The sequence below is a fragment of the Armigeres subalbatus genome, chromosome 1, assembly GCF_024139115.2.
Source record: "Armigeres subalbatus isolate Guangzhou_Male chromosome 1, GZ_Asu_2, whole genome shotgun sequence".
Taxonomy (NCBI): Eukaryota; Metazoa; Arthropoda; class Insecta; order Diptera; family Culicidae; genus Armigeres; species Armigeres subalbatus.
The window spans coordinates 79,608,918-79,636,384 of record NC_085139.1 but is presented as its reverse complement, the minus strand read 5'-3'; the positions used below and the strand labels follow the sequence as shown (position 1 = coordinate 79,636,384).

At 38.1% G+C, this 27,467-nt stretch overlaps 1 protein-coding gene across 6 annotated transcripts in view; it reads left to right on the top strand.

Moving 5' to 3' along the window:
• The window catches only part of LOC134227502 (homeobox protein prospero), a 352,970-nt gene that overhangs the window by 93,731 nt on the left and 231,772 nt on the right, over window positions 1-27,467 (top strand). For all 6 annotated transcript variants that reach the window (XM_062709046.1, XM_062709079.1, XM_062709071.1 and 3 more), the window contains exon 2: window positions 4,522-4,581. The gene's annotated coding sequence lies outside the window, so the exon portion shown is untranslated. The remainder of the gene's footprint in view (window positions 1-4,521; window positions 4,582-27,467) is intronic.

Genomic DNA, 27,467 nt, shown 5'->3' with positions numbered 1-27,467 from the left:
TCAAAAAAAATTCCAACGGAATTTCAACTTGATTTTTCATGGAATTTCTTTGGATTTCTACAAGAAATTCATTATGTTGTCCATTAGTAATTCTTCGGAAATTCTACGAGAAAATTTTCAAAACACGAAGAGTCGTTTGGTTGAAAATCATTTGACCGAATACCACATGGCCGAATAATACGTTGAGCCGAAAGCTATCTAGCCAAATTCCATTTGTCCGATACGGTTTTTATGTGGAAAATGGTTTGGTGGTACGACCAAACTGGTCATTTGGCCGAAAAACCCATAGCCCTATCAGGTCGAATAGGCCTTGTCATCGAAAATTCCATTTGACCGAAACGGTAGTTTAGCAGGAAGTGCAATTTGGTCAAAAATGTTATATGGCTGATCGGGTTATACGGCGAAAAACGTCGACCGTTCAGTCAAACGCCATTTTCGAACAAATAAGCTGTCGGAGCAAACGACTTTTTCGGCCAAATTATCAGTTTGGCCGTTTGATCTTCACCTGGACGTCGCAAACCGTTTTCGACCTTATGTCACCTCGTCCGGCCAAGCAGCATTTTCGGTTAAACGATTTTTTTCAGCAGCGCGGGCAAACAACACTATATGTCCATTTCGGCCAAATGGCCCTTTTCTACCAAACGACCATCTAGGCCTTTTTGGCTAAATGACGACTTTTCAGTCAAATGACCTGTTCAGCCGACCGACATTATCGACCATATGTCTATTTTGGCCAAATGGTTTTATGCCAGTCGAGTTTCGGATTAATAACATATTCGGCCAAACAACAAACGGCCCTTCCCCGTCAAAACATTTGATTTCAACTTGAAATTCTGTGGATTTCAACAGGAAATCCTTGGAAATTTACGCAGGTAACTCTTCAAGATTTCCAAAGGAAATTCTTTATAATAAATTCGGGAAATTTCTGGAATTTGCGTTGTTAGTGACGTGCGTTCGATCATTTAGTAGTTTGCCAATAACACATTCCAGAAGCTGAATTTCAAAGTATGTTGTTTGGTGGACTTCTAGTGCGAAGGTTTTTCTACAACTCTGCCTAATGGTTCGTTGTTTGAATTCCACTAGTAACGGAGTTATAGCTTTAGTTTCAGTTACTTAGACTAAATGATAACAAAATTCCAATTGTTTAGTTTAAGTTACTGCAACTAGCGCTCTAACTCCGTTATTAGTTGAATTCTAATAACGAACCATTAGGCAAAGTTGTAGAAAAACCTTCGAACTAGAAGTCCACCATACAACATATTTTTAAATTCAGATTCTGGAATGTGTTATTGACAAACTACTAAATGATCGAACGCAAATTACTGAATGATCGTTAACATCCTTGATTAGCCATGGAGTGTGAGTTTGACTCCCGCCCTAATAAGGAGAAATCATTTCGTGAAGCAGGAAACGCTCCACTAGGTGCTGTGTGAATGTTCTGTCCGATGTCTAACGCCAAGTGTTAAGTAATCAGTCTGTGAGAGCTCTAGTCAAAGATGGTGATCCTGTCTTTCTTTCTTTTAAATTCTACAAAAAGAGCTTCCTAATTTTTTTATATAAAGATCTTTCTAATTTTTAAGGAAATTTACTCAGAATTTCAACGGTAGTGTTTTTGAGATTTCGAAGAATATTCTTCAGAATTTTCATTAAATTTTCTAAGCTTTTACGAAAAGCTTTTTCGACTTTTGAACGAAAAACTGTAAGGAATTTTCAAAAAAGCCTTTTCACGACATTGCTATAAACTGTCGGCGGTGACGGCGCACACACCTAGAGCATCCCAAAAAATGGAAACTTCTAAATTTTATCGTTAGGCACCAAGATTTTTCTGGTGCATTTGTTTTTGTATTATGAGTATGCACTTTATATTATGGCTTATACATGCTTCCGAAAATTCCGGAACATCCGTGAAATAAAACAAAAAATAATGAATTTCATTGCATAACATCATTTGACATTCTAACAACGGAATTTATTTCATTTGATTTATTCAAACTAAGGCCTCTGCAGTACATAAAAATCGTCTACATTCAGCTCGGTCAGTATTTGCACGTCGCTAACTTTGTAGTCCACGGGGGGACCTCAAATCGAACCACCTTGCTCTCTGCGCACCTCGACATTCTGAGCATGACATTGTGTAGGGATCACCTTGGCCACCGAGTGATTCTTTAGAAAACGAAAATATTCGTTTCAGATCAGTTGATTATGTGTCACACACGAAGAAGCGATCGTTGAATTCCAGTTCAGTGGGGAGCGGAATATCATGCAAAAATATGTTTGGCAAGCTGACGAGAAAGATTCTCACAGCATTATTTTGGATCCATATACCTGATAGAACCTGGATTCATCCAGCAGAAGGAGAATAGTGAGTAACTTCTAAGGACAAATCTTCTTCATATTCAATGGCTCTAAATTTCAACTGGAACTTGGCCTTTTTTGACTTAGTATTCTATTAGCATATCGTCGGCTTTACTATGCCATTGCATGAGTATGTATCTTGTGTGGCAAGTAAGCCACGTCATAATGCAAGTCAATGTAGGGAAGGAGGAGCAAATGATGATGCGATCACTCGCCCACTGCAAGCTGAATATACCTCTGCACTTGCCACGAGTTCATACGGAATTTATTGGAATTCTTGGGTTAAGTTCGAGAAGCAGAGATTCGTCTTGGTAAACGAGCTACTAATGTGATAGGTAGGAGAAAGCAACTGATGGAATTTCTGATTGGATGTTAGAAACGAGCTTTTTAGTTCATTTCCAATGAATCTAATACAGTGGCTGGTTTCCTACCCGCCGCTGCCAGCACCAGACGCTAACGTATATGTGAAAATATCCAGCATGAGTTAACTATTCAAAGTTTGTATGGCGAAAGACATCTAACACGGGTTTTCTCAACAGTTGGAACTTTTCACGAAAAACTATTTGGTACCAGTTATGTAGGAAGGTGTCCGTTACTACGCTTACCATATATTTTTTCGATCGCCATACTGATTTCCAAAAGTTATCTCCTAGTGTGCCGCTGAAAGTACGCTCAAAGCAGGCGATTCATTCTAGCAGCTACTTCTAGAATAGTCAAGTTGAAGGTATAGGCACAGTCTGTGGTATAGGACAGAAATGGACACGGTATGGAAGTCCATTTCCAGTTCTGGCGATTGCTAGAACATGAGAAATATAGAGATATGACTACCAAGTCCGTTGAAGTAGTTTGAGTTGAGGAGGAGTAATGAAGTAGCAACAGAATTGCCGTTTCGACTCGAATCCTACTCATTTTTAGGTACAAATGATCAAGATTAGAAAGTAATTCAATATCCTGAAGAAAGAATTACGCTAATGCGAGTGTTCGGAATACTGGTCAAAACGGTTGTATATTATGATATCATACTATCGGATAACGCATTCCCTAATTATTGTTCAAACAGGGCAGATGGTTTTCCCTGGAATCTGATCACTTAACAGACCCTGAAACTAAAAAAGACTCTATAGCGAAAGTTTTTTTTTTTTTTCGATAAATTATCCAAATTCTAACACCGCTGACCAACATTCATTTTTGTTTTCTTTTGTCATTTATTACACCTCCAATGAAGAGAAAACGCCTATTATGAACTGAGAGCAAATACTTTTACCTCTGGTGAGAACAAAAAAAAATAAACGAGACAAATCAGGGATTGAACTCATGGCCTTCAGCGGACGTGACAGAAGCACTTATAATTAGTTCCCATGGCCCGTCATATACTACAACAAAAATGTGTGCGAAACGAATACAAAAGCCAAGTTTGATTCAATGTAGATTATGCTTAATCGCTCCTTCAGTTTATTCTCATTTGGCTTGAAAATCAATAGTAATATCATTCCTTTATTTTATTTCCATCGTTTTTGAATTGTGGTTCAGAGGCCTATTCTGGTTGAATTGGTTCCTAAATTTCGATATTTCAGATCGATCCTTTGAAATCCTATTTTTGATAAATATCCAATAGGATTCATATAACGTGAATATCATCTCTTATTTCTTATTACAACAGATTCTTATTGAGTTTTTTTTAATTCGATTAATTTCACATATTCCAGTTAGATTTCTCATTCCACCGATTACACCGTCCGTCTATGCCCACCGACATGTATGCATCCCACGATACACAACGATCGTCAATCGCTTCTCTCACTTGTACTATTGTCCACGAGAGCGCGCTTCAGCAGATTCGTTTCCCCTCGGCAAGTTCTGATTAGAATTCGCTTGTGATTGTGATGTAAGCGAGAATGGGTCTCACGAATGAGGAATATAAAAGCTAAAAATTATCGAGACCCATGATAAGAAAGCTAGTAGCAGCAGGGACACTTTCGGCCGTTCAAACCAAAATGAATACACAGTTTGAGATCTTTGGAACAAGCAAAAAAAAAAATGCATTGTCTTATGATTTCCGTTTTCGTTCAACTAAAACTGACCAAATCTAAATGCAACTCTCAGACCACCCCACCAGCAACCCACATCAATTTCCCGATGACTCTAACCGCTTCTCGCTCGTTACAGATAACCCCACATTCAATCCAACCGATTCGACTTGTACCCGAAGATTACCAAAACAGCCAGGTGAGTACAATACCAACCTTCTGACACCCCCCACCCAATTCTATTTCTTTCGATAAAAAGGATCACACGAAAACAAGTCGCGCAACCGCCTCAAGCAACGTCGCTTCGTTCAAAATTGCACTCGCCGCGTCGTTAGTCGGGTGCGATGTTTGATTCGCCGAAGCAATTAAATTCTCATCACTTCGATTGTCAAAAAACCGGCGAAAACGGTCGTGTTTCGCGGGAGCTCAGCTGAGCTGACAGCATGATTGATTTGACGTCTTTTGTTTCCCCAAATCATCGGCGCTCGAAAAATCATGACCCATCGTGTCGTCATGATTCTCGATTAGATTGGAGAGTCGCTACCTTCTTGAATCGCGTTTCACTTCCTCGATCGTTGCTCGAATGTTCGCCGGATAGGGTAAAATGGTTCAAAAATTCACGGATGCGAACATATTCACAAATTTTGTATTGATTGATACACTTAAAAAACCTTTTGTTTTGCAAAACACAATTTTAAGTTAAACAATAAAACTAAACGTGTTTCAAATTGATATGGTGAGCGAAATTTTATATCTGTCAAACAATATTGATCATTTTGGGAGATGGAAATCACGCCAACTTCCCCTAAACTGTATTGTCTTCAATTCCGAGTGAAGTGCACGTCGGTACACGTCAAAAGAATTGAAAAGTTTTCTTCGCCTTCTGCTGTGCAGAGGCTCAAGGTGCAAACACGAAGGTGTACAACCACCACCCACATGTTCCTTCCGATCCGGATAGGTGCCTACCACTAACGGAAATTAACGGGGGAAGTGTTCTGGTTTCCGGGGCGGTTAATTGTTTGGATAGGTTCATATTGGTTCTTGTAGGTATTTAAAGCACAATGGGCAAACATTTTTAAGATTTTTTTTTCAGTATTTCGAATAATTTCCGTTGATCATATGTTCTGAGAAAACTCTTCATGAGCATCAAATCAGATTTGTCACAAAATAATTTGTAATTTTCTTCATGTGGTTGTCATGAGGCTTAGTCATGATGCGAATCAAAAATAACACTTTCAATACCGGTTTTGCCCACTGTATCCTAATTGGCAAGAACATAGGCCCTACGTTTTGAACAGCCTATTTACGAGTTCAAGCTTTCTTGAAACACATATCCGCTGCACACAAAAAGGAGTCGAATCGGACGCGTCACTTCGAATTTCCCAAGCTGGTGATTTTTGCCTCCCGTCGTCGTCTGGCTTTTTGTTTGGATCGATACCAAGAATGAATGCATCATCGCCTTCATGCACACGAAGTTCGAAGGCCTTTTTACCCATTTTTTTTCGTTGCACCGATGCATTGCCGCCGCCATCCGATTCCTCGAAAAATGCATACAGCGAGTGCCATCATCGGTGTGCTTTACGGCAAGTGTTGATAAGTTGAAATAAAGGATTCGTGAGTGCATGGCCCGAGTTGAATGCATTTTTGTGAACTCGTGGCCCCATAATAAACGAAAACTACACTGTTGTGGCGATGATGTTTTACGATTGTATTTGCTTCGGTGGAGATATTCGCTACATCAAGAATAAATTTTTGAATTGCTTATGTGTTCATTTGCAAACTAACATAACTTCTCATTGACATTTGCAAGACATTCTACACCTCTAAATCTCCCAGAAGTATTTATAAAAATCCTAATTAATTCAAATAAATAACACATTTCAATACTATTTCTATACAACCTGCTCGCTTTCCAACACATTAGGTGTTTTATTAAGAAATGTCTTGCATCAGTACCGATTCGTTCGGCTTATTTATGGGATAGGTTCAATTGTTGAATTAACTGGTGGGGTAAATTGTTGGAGAGAATGATTTTTAACATCCGGACAGCCACAAGAAAATCATTCGAAATTCCATAACAAATTCATTCAAATTTTCACATTCGTATTTCTACAAAAAAAAAAACATTCGAAATTCCACTGCAATTTTTTCCGTAGGCATAAGATGGAATTAAATCAAATTTCTACAGGAAAACAATCAGTTTTACAAAAAAAAATCATTTAGATTTTCACGAGAAATTCATCCGATTTTCCACAGCAAATTCATCCCAATTTCCGCAGAAGAATTATACGATTTTCCACAGAAAATTCATCCGACTTTCCACAGGTAGTTCATCCGACTTTCCCCAGGTAATTCATCCGAACTTTCCCAGGAAACTCAGCCGAATTTTCACAATAAATTCATCCCAGGAAATTCATCCGAATCGCCCCAGGAAGTTCATCCGAATTTCCCCAGGAAATCCACCTCAATTTCCACAGGTAATTCATCCGAATTTAATTCATCCAGAGGAAATTCATTCGAATTTCCAGAGGAAATTCATTCGAATTTCCAGAGGAAATTCATTCGAATTTCCAGAGGAAATTCATTCGAATTTCCAGAGGAAATTCATTCGAATTTCCAGAGGAAATTCATTCGAATTTCCAGAGGAAATTCATTCAATTTCCAGAGGAAATTCATTCAATTTCCAGAGGAAATTCATTCAATTTCAGAGGAAATTCATTCAATTTCCAGAGGAAATTCATTCAATTTCAGAGGAAATTCATTCAATTTCAGAGGAAATTCATTCAATTTCCAGAGGAAATTCATTCAATTTCAGAGGAAATTCATTCAATTTCAGAGGAAATTCATTCAATTTCCAGAGGAAATTCATTCAATTTCCAGAGGAAATTCATTCCAATTCCAGAGGAAATTCATTCCAATTTCCAGAGGAAATTCATTTCAATTTCCAGAGGAAATTCATTCTGAATTTCAGAGGAAATTCATTCCAATTCAGAGGAAATTCATTCAATTTCAGAGGAAATTCATTCGAATTTCCAGAGGAAATTCATTCAATTTCCAGAGGAAATTCATTCAATTTCCAGAGGAAATTCATTCCAATTTCCAGAGGAAATTCATTCAATTTCAGAGGAAATTCATTCAATTTCCAGAGGAAATTCATTCAATTCAGAGGAAATTCATTCCAATTTCAGAGGAAATTCATTCCAATTTCCAGAGGAAATTCATTCAATTTCAGAGGAAATTCATTCCAATTTCAGAGGAAATTCATTCAATTTCAGAGGAAATTCATTCCAATTTCAGAGGAAATTCATTCCAATTTCCAGAGGAAATTCATTCAATTTCCAGAGGAAATTCATTCAATTTCAGAGGAAATTCATTCAATTTCAGAGGAAATTCATTCCAATTCCAGAGGAAATTCATTCCAATTCCAGAGGAAATTCATTCGAATTTCCAGAGGAAATTCATTCCAATTCCAGAGGAAATTCATTCCAATTTCCAGAGGAAATTCATTCAATTTCAGAGGAAATTCATTCAATTCAGAGGAAATTCATTCAATTTCAGAGGAAATTCATTCAATTTCCAGAGGAAATTCATTCAATTTCCAGAGGAAATTCATTCAATTTCAGAGGAAATTCATTCAATTTCCAGAGGAAATTCATTCAATTTCCAGAGGAAATTCATTCAATTCAGAGGAAATTCATTCCAATTTCCAGAGGAAATTCATTCCAATTTCCAGAGGAAATTCATTCGAATTTCCAGAGGAAATTCATTCAATTTCCAGAGGAAATTCATTCCAATTTCCAGAGAAATTCATTCAATTTCCAGAGGAAATTCATTTCAATTTCAGAGGAAATTCATTCGAATTTCCAGAGGAAATTCATTCGAATTTCCAGAGGAAATTCATTCGAATTTCCAGAGGAAATTCATTCGAATTTCCAGAGGAAATTCATTCGAATTTCCAGAGGAAATTCATCCAATACATCCGAATTCTCAGCAGAATTTTTTTCCATTCAATCTTCCATTCATCCAATTCCATTCATTCGAATTTCCAGAGGAAATTCATTCGAATTTCTAGAGGAAATTCATTCGAATTTCCAGAGGAAATTCATTCGAATTTCCAGAGGAAATTTATTCGAATTTCCAGAGGAAATTCATCCGAATTTCCAGAGGAAATTCATTCGAATTTCCAGAGGAAATTCATTCGAATTTCCAAAGGAAATTCATCCGAATTTCCAAAGGAAATTCATCCGAATTTCCAAAGGAAATTCATCCGAATTTCCAAAGGAAATTCATCCGAATTTCCAAAGGAATTTCATCCAATACATCCGAATTCTCAGCAGATTTTTTTTCCATTTAAACTTCCTCGGATTTTTTTTTCGCGGAATATTTTTCACAAATTTATTGTTGCACATAAAAGCAATTGTTTTTTTTTAACAAAAATGTGATAACCATTCTTTTTGCTTCTGAAGACAAACTTTCACTAGAAACTGAAAGCAAGTTTTGCTACTTCTGTGCAATTAATAAAGTGATACCATTCACAATATGTGCACAGAGAAGCAGACGTCTCACTCAACAATAGTTCCATCGTTCATCTTTTTAACATTCAATTTTTTGTAGCTGGTCAATCGACCACTGATGGCGCTTCCATCGATTTTCTTGTGTTTGACGTTAACACACCACCGCCATCTGAAAATTGTCACTATGCTTGCTCATTTCGAATCATTGAATTCAATTAACTTAACTGAGAAACATTTATTACACATTATTCCAGCATGTCAGGAAATCGAAGCAATTGGGTTTTTTTTTATTTTGAAAAACATGCTGATTTTCTTAATTCATTCGATAGAACACCTTTTTCTGAGCTACAACTTTTTTTTTCTCACCCATAGACCCTAAATTTGATAATAAAAATCCATTTTAAAAGTTTTGAAAATTTGACTGCTTGGCAGTTAGCTCACAGGTTGACAGCTCGGCCAAGTTAGGGGTGTTCAATACGCGAAATTATTAAGATTTTCGAAATTGATTTTAAATAGTTCCCGTGCTCCAAAATTCATTAAATTTTGCATTTAGGCTCAGTTTTTATAATAGATTCAAGATATGTAATAATCTCAATACCCCTAAAAAAACCCTATTGTAAAAACTTGTCTCGAAGTCCGGACATAAAGAAAATGTAATAAAAATTACAAAACTATGAATTCCCAAGCAATTTCTCTAATTGATGACAAAGAGTGCTATCATACTATGTTAATAAATTACTAATACCCCTTGCAAATTATAGAATATAGAAAATATGAGCTTAGTTTTTTTAATGTTGAGTCTTAAACTGCATTCTAAGTAAAACGAAATTCACCGTTGATTATGACATGCCTTCAACATTCACCTCTAATTTTCAAGTTTTAACCACAGATCACGGATTACTAACATTTGTTAAAATGGTTTCAAGTCTTAGAATCGTTCCCTGCATTGATAATCCAAGAAATACTTGTTGAGATGGTAAATAAAGTCAAATAACAATTGAAGTGCCGGACGCTTCGGCAATTCGAAGCAAAACGGTACTCGGGGACACTTTTCTGAACCGTGAAAATTTTTACCAAAAATCATCATCAAAAACTATAGTCATGTTGAAATTTACACATATTATGTATCAATTTTTTCGAGTGGCGCGTTCAAAAATACGCACTAGGTCAAATTGTTCAAAATAATAGCAGTTTTTGATTTGTAAATATCAGAAAAACTATTGATTGGAATGTTATAAATTTGAACTCAGGTGCTATGAGACACTAAGTTTATAATTTAAAAAATACAAATTGTGGAATTTGACATTTGAATTGGCCAATATATCAAAAATAAAATGTGCTATTTTTTTGAACAATGTGACCTAGTGCGTAATTTTTGAACGCGCCACTCGAAAAAATTGATACATAATATGTATAAATATAATATACATAGTATATATAATATAATATATATAAGTATAAATTTCAACATATTTGTAGTTCACTGCCAAAATTTCAGCTCAATCGGTCATCGGGGTACTAAGTTACAGCTTGTCAAAGTTGACCATTTTGTATGAAAAACGGCAACCGCTGCTATTATTCTGAACACAGGTGTATACTTTTTATATTCTAACAATTTTTCTGTTTGGAAACAGGTTGCATACCGTTTTCATCTTTTATCCTAGTTCACTATTCTCTATAGAGAAAGACACAAAATGGTAGAATGGAACGGGCACGAGATTGGGTCCCTGACTTCCTGCATACTGTGGGGCACCGAAAATCGTACACTTAAGCACTTCAGCATATGTCAATGCCTCTAGAAAATTCGAATCGAATGCAAATAAAACCATCCTCGTTGTTACTGGTTCACAAGAGCCTCTATTTTTACAGTGTTCCACTTTCAAGTATTGAAAGCTACGAAAAACTTGTTAAAATGATGAACAACACCACCTGAATCGAAGTCCGTCCATCGTGGACGGATTTCGAATCAAAGAATCAAAATTCGTACAACTATTTCCTGACTAAATATTCAAACTAAAGCAGACCGATGGACCAAACTTTCACGGTAAATAGATCAATACGCACCTTGAGAAGCGGTCACTTCGATGTATAGGTATCCCACTGATCTAATTGTATTTCTTGCAATTTGCATTTAAAAACAGTCACTTTTGGTACGTGTTGACCATAAAACGCACGGGGATGACAAGCTACGCCATCTTTGTCACATCTTTTCTGAGTCACCAATACGAGTGCACTGCGAATGCAACACAAACAACTTCCAGGGTGAAAATGATATAAAACGAACGAAGGCATAGACAGTGCCTTATGCAAGCAGCATTCTAAAGAATTGAGCGAATAAGTTGAACATTCTTAAGTTTAAAGCATGGAATCGAGTCTAAAATAGTTTTAATTCATAGTTCGTTCATTTTTTCTCTATTTTCTCATGATTGTATCATGTCGCATTACTGAGTGAAATGGGCGTTTTGCATCATATTCTCCTGTAAAAACGTAAACATTCAAAATTCGCGCACATACTATTGCAAAATAAATCAGTATTGGGGTGATTTGACACTGGGGGATAAATTTATCACCCAAAAAAGCACGAACAGGCAAACCTGTCAAAATCCATAGTGAAAAAATTGGGTGTCGTTCCCCTGATAAAACGCGAACAAATGGCACCTGTAAGTCTGCGTTTGCTGGGAAACAATTTGTTTTCAATTTTTGTTGTTTTAATTCCAAAGCCTACTTTTCATTTCAATGGTTGAAAAGCTTACTGTCACGTATAAGAGTGAAATCAGTAGTGATTCAGTTTTATTCCAAATTTTCGACCACTACCTATTCTAGTTTGAATCGGGAGCAAAATAGAACAAACTCGCTGGATTCCCCAACAGTGTTCCATTTATGTTTTTCAAATTTTCAATTAAATGAAATCATTATGTTGCTGCCAAGAAAGGCGCCGTAATTGCAACGTGAATTGATGCGTAGATAAAATGACGCATTCATACACCAAAACAATTGAAAAATATTTGAATCTCGTGATTCATTTAAATCTGCAGAAAATAGAAATGAGAGTTATATTAGTTTTATTTTTTGGACGGTTGACTGGTATAAAACTTGAATCTAGAACAGCTTCTGGGAAAATTATTTTTTCAGATTCATGTTCAAACTGACGGCCCCGAATGATTTGAATCACTGCTGATTCTACTCTAAGGATAGGATGAGATAAATTATTTACAAAATAAATACCTTGATCTCCCTTCAATTTATTCATATCTCACGATCTCACAGTAATCTTGGTAGATCAATTCGTCTGAACTCCAGAATCATTTGGAGAACTTGGAACATCCGGTTTGGACATATCTAGATCGTGAATCATGCACAAGGCCTCTAAGGGCCTGTATGGGTTGTTATTGGCTTGATATCGAGCCCAGTAATCTTGATAGATCAATTCGTATGAGCTCCAGAATGATTCGGAGAACTTAGATCATACGGTTTGGACATATCTAGATCATAAATTATGCGCATGGCCTCCAAGGGCCTGCATGGGTTGTTATTGGCTTGATATCAAGCCCAGTTGTCTTGGCAGACCTACTTGTCTGAACTCCAGAATGATTTGAAGAGCTTAGAACATACGGTTCGGACATATCTAGTTCGTAAATTATTCACATGGCCTCTAAGGGCCTGTATGGGTTGTTATTGGCTTGATATCAGGCCCAATAGTCTTGATAGATCAATTCGTCTGAACTCCAGAATGATTTGGAGAATTTAGAATATGCGGTTTGGACATATCTAGATCATAAATTATGCATATGGTTTCTAGAATATGTATGGGTTATTGTTGTCTTCGATTGAACCCCGGCTGACCTGGTTTGGAGAACTTGGAATATCCGGTTTGGACATATCTAGATCGTAAATCATGCACAAAGCCTCTAAGGGCCTGCATGGGTTGTTATTGGCTTGATATCAAGCCCAGTTGTCTTGGTAGACCTATTTGTCTGAGCTTCAGAATGATTTGGAGAACTTAGAACATCCGGATTAAACATATCTTGATCGCAAATCATGCGCATGGCCTCTAAGGGCATGTATGGGCAACATGGGTTGCTATTGGTTTCGTACCAAGCGTAATTGATTTGGTAGGCCAAGGCTCTAAAATCCAGAATGGTTTGGAGAACCTAGAACAACTGTAGAAATATTGTCTGCATTCATGATTCATCATTACTGAAATAGTATTATGTACATTTCTGAGAAAAAAGAGCAATAAAATCGTTCATTCGCGATATTCGTGTGCAATTTTCGTCTATACAAAGTCGCCAACTGACGATCCTTCCTCCGACAATTACAGGATGTAGGTTTAGCCGATCAACAATCTGAGGTCAGTTTCGAAAAAAATATGAGCTGAGGATTATTTTGGTATATAAACATGTGAATTTGGCTGTGAAATGCTCGAGATATTGCCAAGTCAAATCCGGGTCATATGACCCGAACATCGTAAGTGTATTTTTTTTTAGCACTGTAGGAAGGTTAAAGAGCGAAACGCTTACTGAAAGTATTGAAAGTGTAATGTCTGTTTCAGTAAATTAAAATCAATGGAAATAATGACATTTGTTTTCCTAAAGTTCTATTTTGACTTTTCTAACGTGCTTTTCTCGCTACCACCGCACCGAAGATTAATCTGGGTTTCATATTTTTAGTTATTGGTGTAATATTGGTTTCTTTGGAAATTGAAATTGAAGATTTTAGAAGAATCGAATATAAAATTATATGAGACATCATTTTTGACGGTGGTGGTCGATTGTTATATTATTAGGAGGTATAATAAATCAGGTATCCGGTGATGAATAATGTACAGCACATCTCTACACCGTGTAACACATGTTTACTATTCACAAAGCACTGATTGAATAATTTCAATGTTCGGGGTCAACAAAAAATCTTCTAAATAACCCACTTGAAAAGCTTGTGAACACAATCTCCTTGATTATTCACCAACATGCCAAAACGCCAAGCGGAAAATTACCACACATCAAAAAAGACTTAATTCCCAGCATGGGGGCAGCACAAAAACAAAACTACCAACCTATTGCGACAAGAAGCGGAAGTTGTTCCGGAAGCTCGCTAACCACTCCGTTTCCGTTTCTTATGAGCGGGCATACTTGGCTGCCTGAAGTAGCACACTAGCCATATCATCGCGTTCGCGTTTTCCCCCCTGAAAATTGATGAAAATCACTCCCATTTCACCTGCCTTCCTACGCGAGCTGGCAAAACAACCTAAATGGTAATTGAAGTTGCTTCCGATTCTAGTTTATCGGAACCTGGGACTGCCGACATGAGCGACAACCGTAGTGGGTGACGCCTTCAGGAAATCCGAATGTCATAAAAATAGATCCAACTAGTGATGATACAGCCTTTCTTCTATTTGGTTTGAACACGAACAATATTTTTTTATAATAAATAGAATAAATTAGAATTTCAGCAATCCGAGAGCATTCCTCCATCGTTTTTAGAGTGAGTCTATCGCTTTTCAGTGAACTTTTGTTGTACGATAAAAGAACACCTTCGATAGTTTGATAAAGATTTTTTTTCCATACCCCACCCATAAGTAGGTAAGCGATGATGGTTGCGTGATTTACCTCCCGTACATGGGTACACTCTGCATAATGAATGCAAATTTGGATACCCTCGTGACAACGCGTTCCGCGGGGTGATTCTATCACCCGCGTGGGAACACAGAATAGTGTTGCTCCTTCGTTGTGCAAACTTCGAGAAATTGGATCACTTTGGAATTAATCGCTTTCTCAAATTAGTCAACCCATAAGCACTTCCTTTCTCAGCGAAAATTGTGGTAGGACATTCGATGTTCATACACACTGCCTACAAACCGCACACGAAACGGTAATGCACCCATTTCGGAGCTCAAGGAAGCGTAACGAAACTACCCTCCATTCCCCGCGCACACGATTGTAGGTACGTTCCATTGGAACATATAAACTAAATCGAGACTGCAATAATAGCGCAAAGGGTGGGCGAAGGAATTTCCCAGGATTTCTTCGGTAGGGCATTTTATTGTTTCAAACCTTTCCGCGGTCGCTGCGGGGTGGGGGAGCAAGAGCAACGACATTGGTTCGCATATATCACCGTTTGTCCTGTGAGGGAATTCCACCTAGACAGGAAAGGTTCAAGCGTGGGAGAATTTCTTCAAAGTCACCGTACCTGAACGAGCTGCAAAAGCATGAGACCGTGCGAGACACCGAGGCAGGACGCGGTTCCCATAAGAGTTCGGGTTATCTTGCCGATATTGGCCATTAATCAATTTTGGCGAGAATTAATTAAAGTTTGGAAATTGTCACAACCTCAAACCCCTTTGATTGTGTCAAGCTGGGTGATCGAAGAAATATGTGGCTCCTTTTTGTAGGATAAAAGCTGAAAAGAAGAAAGGAAAAGGGTCACACATATGCTCGAGTGTGGGATGGAGGAATTTGTGAGGGAAAGCAAGGTCGGTCAAAGTTTGATAGGATTTCGTAAAGGCATTTGGATTAACTTTTTTCTGTAGTGATAAAATGGTAGAATTGGGAGCTTTGAGAAGAACTTAAATTGATTTGATCTTTGATTAACAGCAGGAGCAAAATCATGTGAGCACTCTTGTAGAAAATTTAGATCTAATCGACTAACTAAATTAAAAGAATGGTTCAGTTCGAGTGGGTGGCGTGGAGCAGATGAAAATGATTTACATATTTGAATTGTGATTTGAAATGCGGTTGAACCATTTCAAAATTTCGGTTACATTAGGTATGACTTCTACCGATAAGCTATTTTTGATCAATTCGAAAAAGTTATGATTCTGTAGACGTCAATAATTATAATGCTACATACTTAAAAAAACGCATTGAACGTGCACCGAAAGTTGGACTAAGTATCGACAAAAGAATTGAGATGAATTCCATTCCCCTCCAGCCTTAGAAGTCTTCGCACGTATACATTTTCAAACTAAAAGCAAAACTATCGCCGAACCTCTTTTGTTAAAGAGAGACGAACCACGACGTGAACAAAATTACACAGACCCCACTCTATTCCGAACTTCGCTGTGGATCGGCAAGGCTTCAACGAATCCGCGAACATCTCGCCGTGCTGCTGCCGCACCGCCGGTTGCTGCAAAGACCAGGAGGCGAGAGCGAGAAGACTTGTTGTTCCATCATCATGGGGAATAGTTTGACCGCTTGCCGTATATTTTGTTGTCTAAACCCCCCGACGTCGACGATGACGACGACGACGACGATGTTTTTTCTTCTTTTTTCCTCTCGAGAGCCACTCGATGGAGGGCCCTACTCCGTGTGATGGGCAGCTGAACCCCCTCCACTTTTCGCGCGCGCTCAAATTGAAAAATGGTGGAAACTGCCCCACAGACTCTCAAACTCGAGCTAGATTGATGGAGACTTTAATTTATATGCTCCGTAATACAACAGAAACAGAATCTAAAAGTGACAAAAATATGACTGTCGTCGAAAAATAACTACGAAATGCAATAGACAATGGCAAAAAATGCCAAGTAGCGGAGTTTGGGACAATCGAAAAATTTGTCTCAAAGTTTGATTTGCGGGGAAAAAAATTAGGATTTCTTGTTCGGAGAAAATGATTTTGCTACTCGGTACGATACGGTAAGATTGGAAAAGATATAGATAATAATTATTTTTCTTTGCCAAAAAAGGTGCACTTTGCTACACTTTATTATGAGGTGATTCTTCTGCTGCCATAGATGGAAGAACGGCGACGACGACGACGTCGCTCGGATGCCTTTGTGCGCATTTAGCTCGCGGACGACGCTAGCTGGCTGCCGGACCTGCCCTCGCAGTAGCTATAAGACATGGCATGGAAATAATGATGCATCGCGCAAAGTTTGGCGATGCAGCTCGATATTTGCTTGGGTGCATTTCAAAGAGTTTTATGCAGCCGGCTAATAAACACGGGCTGGCGTATTTTCTCAATGCAAAAGAAGTGATATGAAAACTCGCGCGCCGATTCTCTATGGCGTGGAGGATTTCAGTTCTGTTTTTTTTTTTTCGGTGAAAACTGGGAGCTATTTCGGGAGAACTAACGGAATTGGTCTTTGTAGTGGGCGCCGATGCGATGATGGATTATTTCATTTTTGCTCATGGCATCATGTGCTTGATTTTTTGTTCCATAGATATGGAAAAACTTTATGAATGAACAGTTTTTGCATTATTTCGTCGGCTTTCGAAGCTCGATGTTACGTCCATGAAGAGAAAGCTCATCCTGAATCAACTTCTATCTTCTAAGTCGATGACTCTTTTGTTAACCATCAGTTGCTGTTTGAAGAATTAAACATACTAATTAGAGGAATTTTGAAACACTTTGAATAGAAACAGCATTAGTGGAAAAGATCAACTTTTCGTTACTGCATGTTGAATGAAATATTAATCCTTATTTTATTCCATGTGTAATGTTCTAAAAAAAAATCATGACTAGTTGATGTGTCCACAGATGAGTATGGACATAAATTTGCATAAAATTTTTCTTAGTCAGCCATTTGTTTTATTATTGTTTGATAATTTTGAAAAATAGGAAAATATTTGAAGTTATGAAAAAATCAAATAAAATTTTCTGGAAGATATGGAAGATCTGCTTTAAAAAAAAAACCCAAAATTTCTTAATATTCAAAAAGCAAAAAATAAAGAATTTTCGTTGGAGCAGAAGTAGAATTACTCGAAAAAATGTTATGGCTTTTTCTGTCAAACGACCATTTCGACCAACCGGTTTTTTCGGACATGTGACTTATTCGGCCAAACGACTTTCTCTGTCAAATGACAAGTTCGGCCGAGCGACATTTTTGGCTGTACATTATATATGTTGCCAATAACTAAAAATTAAAAGCCCAGGATTATCCACTTGACAGTAGTAATAAGAGAAGCACATTAGAAACGTCGAATAACACGAATCAAAACTTATTGATAATGTTTTTAAATTGTGTAATTTTCAACACTCTCCAGTAGCCTTCCGAGCAAAGGCGTAGGATTGCCAATCCGGAGATGGTGAGTTCGATTCTCGGTCCGGTCTAGGATGTTGTCGGGTGGGAAACATTCTCGACACCCTGGGCATAGTGTATCCATTGTACTTGCCACACAAGATACATACTCATGCAATGGCGGGCATAGAAAAGCTTTCAATTGCTAACTGATGCTAATAGAATACTGAGTTGGAAAGCAGGCCAAGTTCCAGTTGGAATGTAGAGTCATTGAAGAAGAAGAAGAAGAATTTTTAAATTCAAAACTTTGTCTTGTACATAATGCATGGCAATTATTAAATCAAAGCCTATTGAATCCTGCCCTCCAAAACAAGCACAGTATATGAAGGGCTGTGCGATAAAAGATCGAAATGACAAAACATTGAAAGAACAATTTAAAAAAAAAATCTTCGATGCAATCTACCTATTTGAAACAGTATATTGAATAATATGTTAACAAAATGCTTCTGAACTGAAATCTGAAGTCTGAACATACGGAAACCTCCATTTAAGAGACACGAAGGCTTTTTTTTTTTAAAAAGCTCAGATGCTTCGAAGCATCCTTTTACGCTTCTCGGAAGCCTCCATCCAAGCAGCTCGGAGAATTCTTTTCAAAAGGCACGGCAGCCTCATATCAAGAGTCTCGAAACCCTACTTTCAAGAGGGCTGGATGCGTTCTTGTAATATGCTCAGAAGCCTCTTTTTCAGTGGCTCGAAAGTCGCCTTTCAAGAGGCCCGGAAACTTATCTTTAAGAAGCTGAGAATTCTTCTTTCAAGGGGCATGGAAGCGTACTTTTAAGATGCTTAGGAGAATCCTTTTGGGTGGCTCGAATACTGCATTTCAAGAGGTCCTGAAGCCTTCATACGAATGATCTTAAGCCTCCCTTCAAGAGGATCAGAAGCTCCCTTTCAAGAGGCTTCTTTCAAGAGTCTCGGAAGCCTCCAATAGACAAAAAGTCCTGTATTAAACTTGTTACAGCAAAAAAAAAATAGGGGTGTTCCTAAAATTGATTTCCCAAAGCTTAAGTAAAACGCGAGGTCTCAGATTCGTTATTTCCATGAATAACTGTCGTCAGACGTCCAATATTTAATGCATGTCGCCAGCCATGGAGAGTCCATAAATCGTCTTTGATCCGATTAATCCACCTTGCTCGCCGCGCAGCTTGCCTTTTTGTGCCCGACGGATCGTTGCCAAGAACCCTTTTTACCGGGTTACAGTTCAACATTCTGGCTACGTGAACGCAGTTGTCCGATTTTCGCGATGTGAACGATAAATGGTTCTTCCAACAGCTGTTGCAACTCGTGGTTCATTTGCTTCCGCTACGAACTGTACATGTCAATGTTTGCTACTCGATGATTGATCGGAACTGGCGTAAATATAAATCTAAGTAAATAAAAGTTGGGATTTTCCACCTATTCTCGAGAGTAGAACTCGTTTCAGCAGCTCACAAATCTAGATCAATAACGGCGCTGGTCAAGGCCTTACAGTCGCTAAATGATAGGAATGCTAGTGAGTAGTAATTGTTCCTACTAGAGACCGAGAATGCCTCTGCATCTCCACAAGTACCACGGAAAGAGAGTTGTTTCAGTTGGGTGGAACAGATAAACTGAAGCGTCGATTGAGGATTCATCAAGGAAAGCAATGTAAATCGTGCCACATTTGATTTAGGAGGAACGAGTCTGGGATTGATCCCTCAACCTCCTGCAAGGCAGAAGCGGAAATAACAAAACCACCCTAGAAATATTTTGGTTTAACACTAGTTGTGTAACACTCTTGTAGAGTGAATTTTGGTCTTCAAGAGCGTTATAAAGCTTAAAATGTTACTTGGGCATCGGGCTAGTCTTAATCGCGTTGATTTATGCACTAATTTATTCACTCACCGTCAGTACAAATAACAAAACCGGATTTCGCGACTATTCTGCGTTCTAATGTGAACGCGTCCAGTCGTGCACTAATTCATTTACGACTAAGTTTCCCCCTCAAAAATTAGAAAATTTTACATAAAAAAAATGGGGAAATGCCAATAAAGAAATCAAGATATGACCAACAAATAAATATATATATATCAATTTTTCTCAAATATTGCAACATTTCCACGAACGGTTAAGAATTTTACACAAAACAAAAATAAATTAGCACTTTTGGAAGCCAAAGATTTCAAATAACAAAAAAAGAATTTTCCATGTAGAAATCAAAATGTTCCACAGAAAAAATACAAAATTTCCATAAATAAATCAATATTAGCAACTAGCGAAAGAAACCCAGCTTTTCCCGGGTGTTGCAAATGTCACATTGTACTATTTGCAGCACCACACTCTAGATCAATTTCCGTGCGTCTGTTTTGTTTTCCTCGACAACTGACCCAAAATAGTATTCTAATGGTTTTTTACGTTTCCCCGTTATATTCACCAACTTTTTGTATATACAAACCTTCCGGCTCCTAAAACGAATCGATTAGGGAAAAAATCTTGCATATCGGTCAACCCGTTCGCGAGTTAAATCGTCAGGAAGGAAGTCTCAACTCTTTTTTACTATATAGATAAATATATTTCTCATACCCTGATTTTTTTAATTGACAATTTCCTATTTCTTTTATGGAAAATTTCCAATTTTTCATGAAAGTTTTATTTTACTGCCATTTACTTACTCATCGACCGCACAAAATAAAAAAAAATAACACTCGAATCTAGAAACAAAATTGCGTCCGATGTGCGGCAAGACCGATCTTGCACCAATAAATTTACTCTCCTCACTGATAGGATGTGGAAACTTGTATACTCGTCATTTACAAAGCTTCGAATCAATACATAAATGTTTCGTTGTGGAATGGTCGGTTGCCATTTGGCCGAATGCGACTAGACCGAAAATTAGGCCATTAGGCCGAAACCCATCTGGCCGAAAGTCATCTGGCCCAAAGGGTCGTTTTGTCGAAAGGGTAATTTGGCCGAAAGGGTCGTTTGGCCGAAAGGGTCATTTGGCCGAATAAGACATTTGGCCGAATTAGTCATTTGAAAAGCAAGAAATAAGGAGTGAGAAGAGAGACGTCTTAATTCTAATTCTTCTTGGTACTTCAGTACTTGGAATGAAATTTGTTAAATTTTAGTAACATACGATTACTCAGTCTTCATTTGTCATTTACCCAACGTTTCGACTCGGGTATTGTGTCTTCATCAGGGGGGAAATTACTGTGTCGAAACGTTGGGTAAATATCATACTCGTTTTACTAAATGAATACTGAGTAGTCGTTTTTTTACTAAAACACAAAAAAAAAGTCTTCACACAAACAGTTGTTTTAAAGCCAAATGTTGTTTGGCATTCGACCGAACAAACCATTCAGCTGAAGCCCATCTAGTCTAAAAATATTTCGCCGAAAATGTCTTTTGGTCGAAATGTACATACTGTCGAAAATGTCGTTCGGCCGAACAGTTCCTTAGGTTGAAAAAATCAATTGGCCGAATATCTCAATTGGCCGAAACGGTCGTTTGACAGAAAGGGCCATTTTGCCGAAATGGACATCTTGCCTAAATTGTCGGAGTGTTTTGCAGAAAGGCAATTTTCGGCAAAATGATCTATTCAGCAAAACGACATTTTCGACCAAACGATTATTTCGACCAAACAGCAGTTTCAACCTGCAGGGTTGCTAGGGCAAACAACTTTGTTGGCGAAATTACATTTTCGGTTTAACCATTTTCGACCTAACCTAGCGACCTAACAACTGTTTCGGACAATCGTTTACATAATTCCGCCAAAGGGAGCTCGGCTTACCGTGTTATTCGGGCAAGCGACATTCGAACAAATGGCTTTTCGCCGAATGACTTTCGACCAAACGACAGGAAGGGCCAATTGGCCGAAAGGTGTTTGGCCAAACAGTCATTAGACCCATCTGGCCGAAAATGTCATTAAATTTTAACGAAATAGATATTCGACCGAAAATATCTTTTGGTCATTCGGCCGAAAAAGTCGTTTGGCCAAAATGGCCATCTGGCTTAATGGTCATTTAGTCGTATGATCCATTCGGCCAAACGGCCGACAACCTGTTAGAGACAATTCTTTTTCTGGCCGATTGTCGCTTCGGCCAAATTTAATTTTTGGTCACACTCTTCTTCATTTATAATCGTTTTGCACGAAATGTCTTTCCGTCGAATGATCACTAATCACTTATGTAATCACTTTTGTTGATATCATCATATTGTCAATAAAGCGGTTTCGCAGAAATTTTTGTAAGTGTAAACATGCATGAATATTGTTGTTCTGATGTATTATTTGCACTTTTCGTTTCGGTGAGACAAAAACAAACGATTTTCGGGCCAAAGGAGAATCTTTTTTGGCAGTCTGTGGCGGGAAAAATCTTTCACTCGTTCTTTTTTTCTCTAGAGCAGCCTTAAAATAAACGAAAATCGGGACCTACTTGATGACATTTTTTTTTCGGTTCATCATTCTTACGCTTCACTGATTTTTCGCTAAAATTTGCAGTTTGCGATTATAAAAGAAATTAAGACCGCAATGGGATTCGAACCTAGAACACCAACAAAAATAGTACTCTAGCCATACCTTCACCTTGACTGCTTGTTTTGATAGGTATTAATTCCAAAAAGGCAACTCTTGTTTGCATTGCTGGAAACACGAAAAAGATAAAAGATGTGAGAAAACAAGCAAATCAACTTTTCGCGGCTCGAACAGTAAGGGACAAATAGCTATCCCTCATCAGGTCTTTTTTTCTTTCCCGTCAAATTATTTCTCGGTGAAAATCTGCGTGAGGGAGCATCCTCTGCTCGTAAGAATGAGTGAGCATTACGATCTGATGAGACTGTGTGTTATCTGTTGGTGTAACTCAAGAAACAAACCAGTCAAAATAAACCAGTGAACTATCGCTTGTGTACCGTATTGTTGATTCAACCCTATTTGTGGTTATATCAACAATAAATATTGTTATTGTGGCAAAATCCGGTTGATTCTAACACTTTTTTCTCCGTGTAGAAATTGAAAAAATAAACATGCAAATTCCATTGCATTTCCTATGGAACTTCCAAACTGTTTTCCGCGGAAACCCTGAAGAATTTTCCGTGAAAACGCTCCTGAGTTTTCCCGTGGAAATTTCAGATATTTTCCTCTTAGTTTATCTCCTTAAAGTTTATCGCGTATACTTCGCATAATTTTTTTGTGTATATTTCAAAAATTATCAAACAGAAATTTCGAAAAAAAATCCCTGGATATTCTGAACATTCTCCTATGGAAATTTAGATCAATTTCTTGTAAAAATTCTGAAGATGTTTTCAATGATAGTGTTTCTTGAGAGTTCTAAAGAATTTCCCTTGAAAATTCCAAGACTTTTCCCGTGAAATTCTAAAGATTATTCCGTTAATCTCCTAAAAATTGAAAAAAAAATTTCTTGTAAAAAATATGAATGAAATAAAAAAATTCCACGCCGATTCACGCCGTCGCCGCCGCCGGTTAAAATGACTATCGGCGTGGCGCCGAAAACGCCGCCTCCGTCGGCCAAAATTCTATCAAACGCCGCCGCCGACAAATTTTTGGACCGGCGCACCTCTACCCTTTGGGCCAAATGACTTTCGGCCAAATAACGATTTCGGCGAATTGACTCATTCGGCCAAATGACCCTTCCGGTCAAATGACCCTTTCGGCCAAATGATCCTTTCGGCCAAATAACCCTTTCGGCATAAGAACTCTTTCGTCCAAATGACCCTTTCGGCCTAATGAACCTCTCAGCAAAATTACCCTTTCGACCAAACGACCCTTTCGGACAAATAACCCTTTCAAACAAATGACCCTTTCGCAAAAACAACTCTTTCGGCCAAATGACCCTTTCAACCAAATGATCCTTTCGGCAAAAGAACTCTTTCGGCCAAATGACCCTTTCGGTCTAATGAACCTCTCAGCAAAATGACCCTTTCACAGGCCTGGTAGCGGGTCACTTTTTAGTGACTTGGTCACTTTTTTCGGGCTAGTCACTAAAAAGTCTCTTTTTTCGACCTCAAGTCACTAAAGTTACCTTTTTCTAGCAAAAAGTCACGTCACAATTTATAAATTGGTATACAGTCATGCAAGCAGGAGACATGTCGATTTCAAGTTTTTTAACTCAAACTTTATGCAGTAGGGGAAGGTGGGGAGACTTGATTCTCCCCTGTTTTACCAAGAACTAAACAGCCCATTATCGCATATTTGTAACAATCGCATTTTTGTTCATTTTGTAAAAAGCGTGTGAATTGTTCACAAAGCTCAATTTAATGGATCTAATCCCACAACAGTGAAATAGGCTGGAAATGATTGAGGTTGTTGCGTCAATTTGAGGCTTTATTCCTCATTAGGCATCCATATAAAAATTTGTCTAAAAAATTCAAAAAAAAATTTTTTTCTCAAGCCCCTTTTTTTGTAGATTTTGACAGATATGTAATGAAGGGTTTGCTCTAAACAAATATTTATTGAGTAGATCGACGACTACTAACCTAACGTATTTTACTTCCTTTGTAATTCGACAAATGGAGAGTGGCCATCAGGTGGATGCCATTGATACAGACCTTTCCGCAGCATTCGACAAGATAAATCATCATTCAAGGTCTCCCCAATTTTGAAGATTGCATGCGCTGTCGAATTCCATAGCTAAAATCGTTCATGAATACGCACAGCAAGTCGGAAAATCTGTATATTTTGGAGTAAAAATATTTAAAAGTTCAGAGAGCATGGTCCTCATTACGAGCAGGAATCTTCATAATTTTTGTATCGTTTTCTACCAAAACGATCCTACTGTTGTTCCTGTCTCACTAAAAATTCCAAAAACATCCGTGGCACCTATGACAAATCGTTGAGTTCTCTGCATCTTTCTTAAGTAGGTGTTCAGCTAATCCAATGATCGTAATTTTCATTCATTCTCACGAGAAGAGAATGCTCATTCACGCAGATTTCCGCCGAGAAATAATTTTCAAGGAAGAAAAACAGGTGTTAAGAGTGATAACCATATTTCGCTCACTTCCAGTGGCGTAAAAAATTGATTTGCTTGCAGACTACTCATAGTTTTGAGTTGTCCTGCTTTTTACTGATATTGAGTAATATTTCCGTGGGGTTGAAAGAGAGGGCAATAATTTTACTTAGTCACTGAGCAGATAAAAAGTTAGCGAGTATCATTTACGTTTCTCTTCTTAATTCGTTCTAAGAAAAGAGTGGTGAGTGAAAGATGTTTTCCGCCACAAATTACGAAAAAAATATTCTCCTTTGACCCAAAAACGCTTGATTTCGTCTCATCGAACTTGCAATTGAAATTGGAAGTCACTATTTGGTCACTGCTTTCAGCCAAATGACCCTTTCGGCCAAACGACCCCTTCGGTCAAATAACTTTGGGCCTATGTTCGACCAAATGGTATATTCGGCCAAACAACTTTCGGCCCAGTGGCATTCGGCCAAACGGCCCTTCCCCGTTTCGTTAAATTGGCTTCAACAAACAACAAACGCCGAAATTCGGATCCACTTGCATTACATTGAGAGCTTAAAGCGGATTGATCATGTTTGCTACAATGTGACTTACCTTCCTGGTTTGGAGAAATTTGAATACTTTCGCCTTATAGTAGTACATTTTCTGTGAAATTGGACCGATTAAAGCGACATGGTACGCTTCATCATGCATGATTTGTTCCTGAAAGACATTTCCACCTGACCACCAGTCTTTTTGCAAACATAAACCATTTTCTTTTCAATTTGAACTCTATTACCTTCGGGAATTGTTTCCAAAACTAATACAAAATCCACATTTTGTAAATATCCATCCGAGAGAGCAAAATCTAGTAATTTTGATGATTTATTGCTTATACTTTTGACGAAAATATTGCACAACATGCGGACGTTCGAGAATTGACAATTTAAGACAGTTGGCCTACTGCGACGGGCTAGATAAAAGAGATTTGTTTTGGTAAATTGGTATTTGACAGACGCCACTTTGCCTATTTTCTCGTTTCTTCGGTTGTTCATGCCGGCTCAGTCATTGATGAAATAAGAACTCCATCGGGAATTATGTCCATCGGGATTCTTAAGCAAGCCCTTGATAACTTAAATTTTTAATTTCTTAATTCTAAATTTCTTAATTTGAATTCCATTTCACCACTGTGATGATAAATCAGATGTAATTCCAACGAATTTCATTTGCAAAAAAAAGTGCTAAGATTTCATAGCTTATAAAACTAATATCAACCTGGTTTGCTATAGATCTGTATCGATTGTCTACATTTAGTTCAAACAGCGCGAATATGATTTCATCATAATCTCAAGAGCCATCTCACAAAGCCATGTCTGTCCAAAAAAGTATTAGCATTACATGTCAGCGATTCAACAATTCCGTTTCCGAACTAATGTCATGTATCAAGAAAATCGAAAATATTATTCAATTTGATTTTCTATTAGACAAATAATTAAAAACAAACAAATATGTGGAGATGTTATACAGTTTTTGCTAGAAAATCTGGCTTCTGCTTGGTATTTTTCCAAGCAGCAATGTGCGACGTTATTTTAATAACTAAATAATTTGAAAATTGATAACAGAAGTTCACCTTTTTTGCTACTTACTAGCTACTACTACTAGCTTACATTGAATCATATAATTGCTAATGACTTTGATGAAGCAATAATAAAGCAGGGTTAACACACATCAACTACTCCTACCTTTGTTGCTCACCTCAAAAAAGGGTTCAGAAATAGAAACGATCCCACTTCAAAGATGGTGCGGCACGAGATATGCACGGGATGATGGCTGAATCGCATTCAAATCATAGACCGGCACTACAATGTGGTGTTGCAACAGATGACGTCCGCAGAGAAAAGCCTTCTGCAATCAGCAAGTTACTACTTTCATAAGTCTCACATAATCGGAATGCATTTCCTTTCTTCTCCGGCTTTATCCATCGATAGCCAATATTTTCCAATCAGACTAATGCACCCTGAACTCGAGAAAGGAGTATACAGCAGCCATCCCGTACTTTTCCCTGATTCATTAATCAATACTTTGGTGGTTGTTTGGATTGACATATTCCGTACTCATCTTCTGGTCGTTTGGAGATCTGTCGGCACGAACGTCCATACGTTTGGTGCCCGGCGGAATATTCTCATCTCCAAAATGGGACGAGGAAATCATGCTCGGATGAGGACAACTTTCCAATATCGAATCCTGATCGTCACCATCGTCGCCGTCGTCAGTCAGATAAAGGTAGCGTTGATTTCCGACCATTGGCATTGCCTTCTGCTTTGTCCACGTCAACGACGACGACGACGGCGGAGGCGAGAAATGGCTACAACACAGACCAATAGTCATGTGGCAATCGAGGCGCATTGTTTAATAAATCCGTGAAAAATGAAAACTCAGCCACTGGGAAAGCGGCATCCACTCGGAGAACGGCATCCAACACGGCACAAACAAAAGATTGCTAATTAGTTGCAATACACTCTTCGCTGCTGCTGCTGCTGCTGTTGTACACTTCAACGGAACGGCCCAATGGATGGCAGATACGGCGCAGTGTTGTTTTTTCATGCATTTCAAACATTGGCCAATTCAGACATCCGCTCCTCTGGCCGTAGAC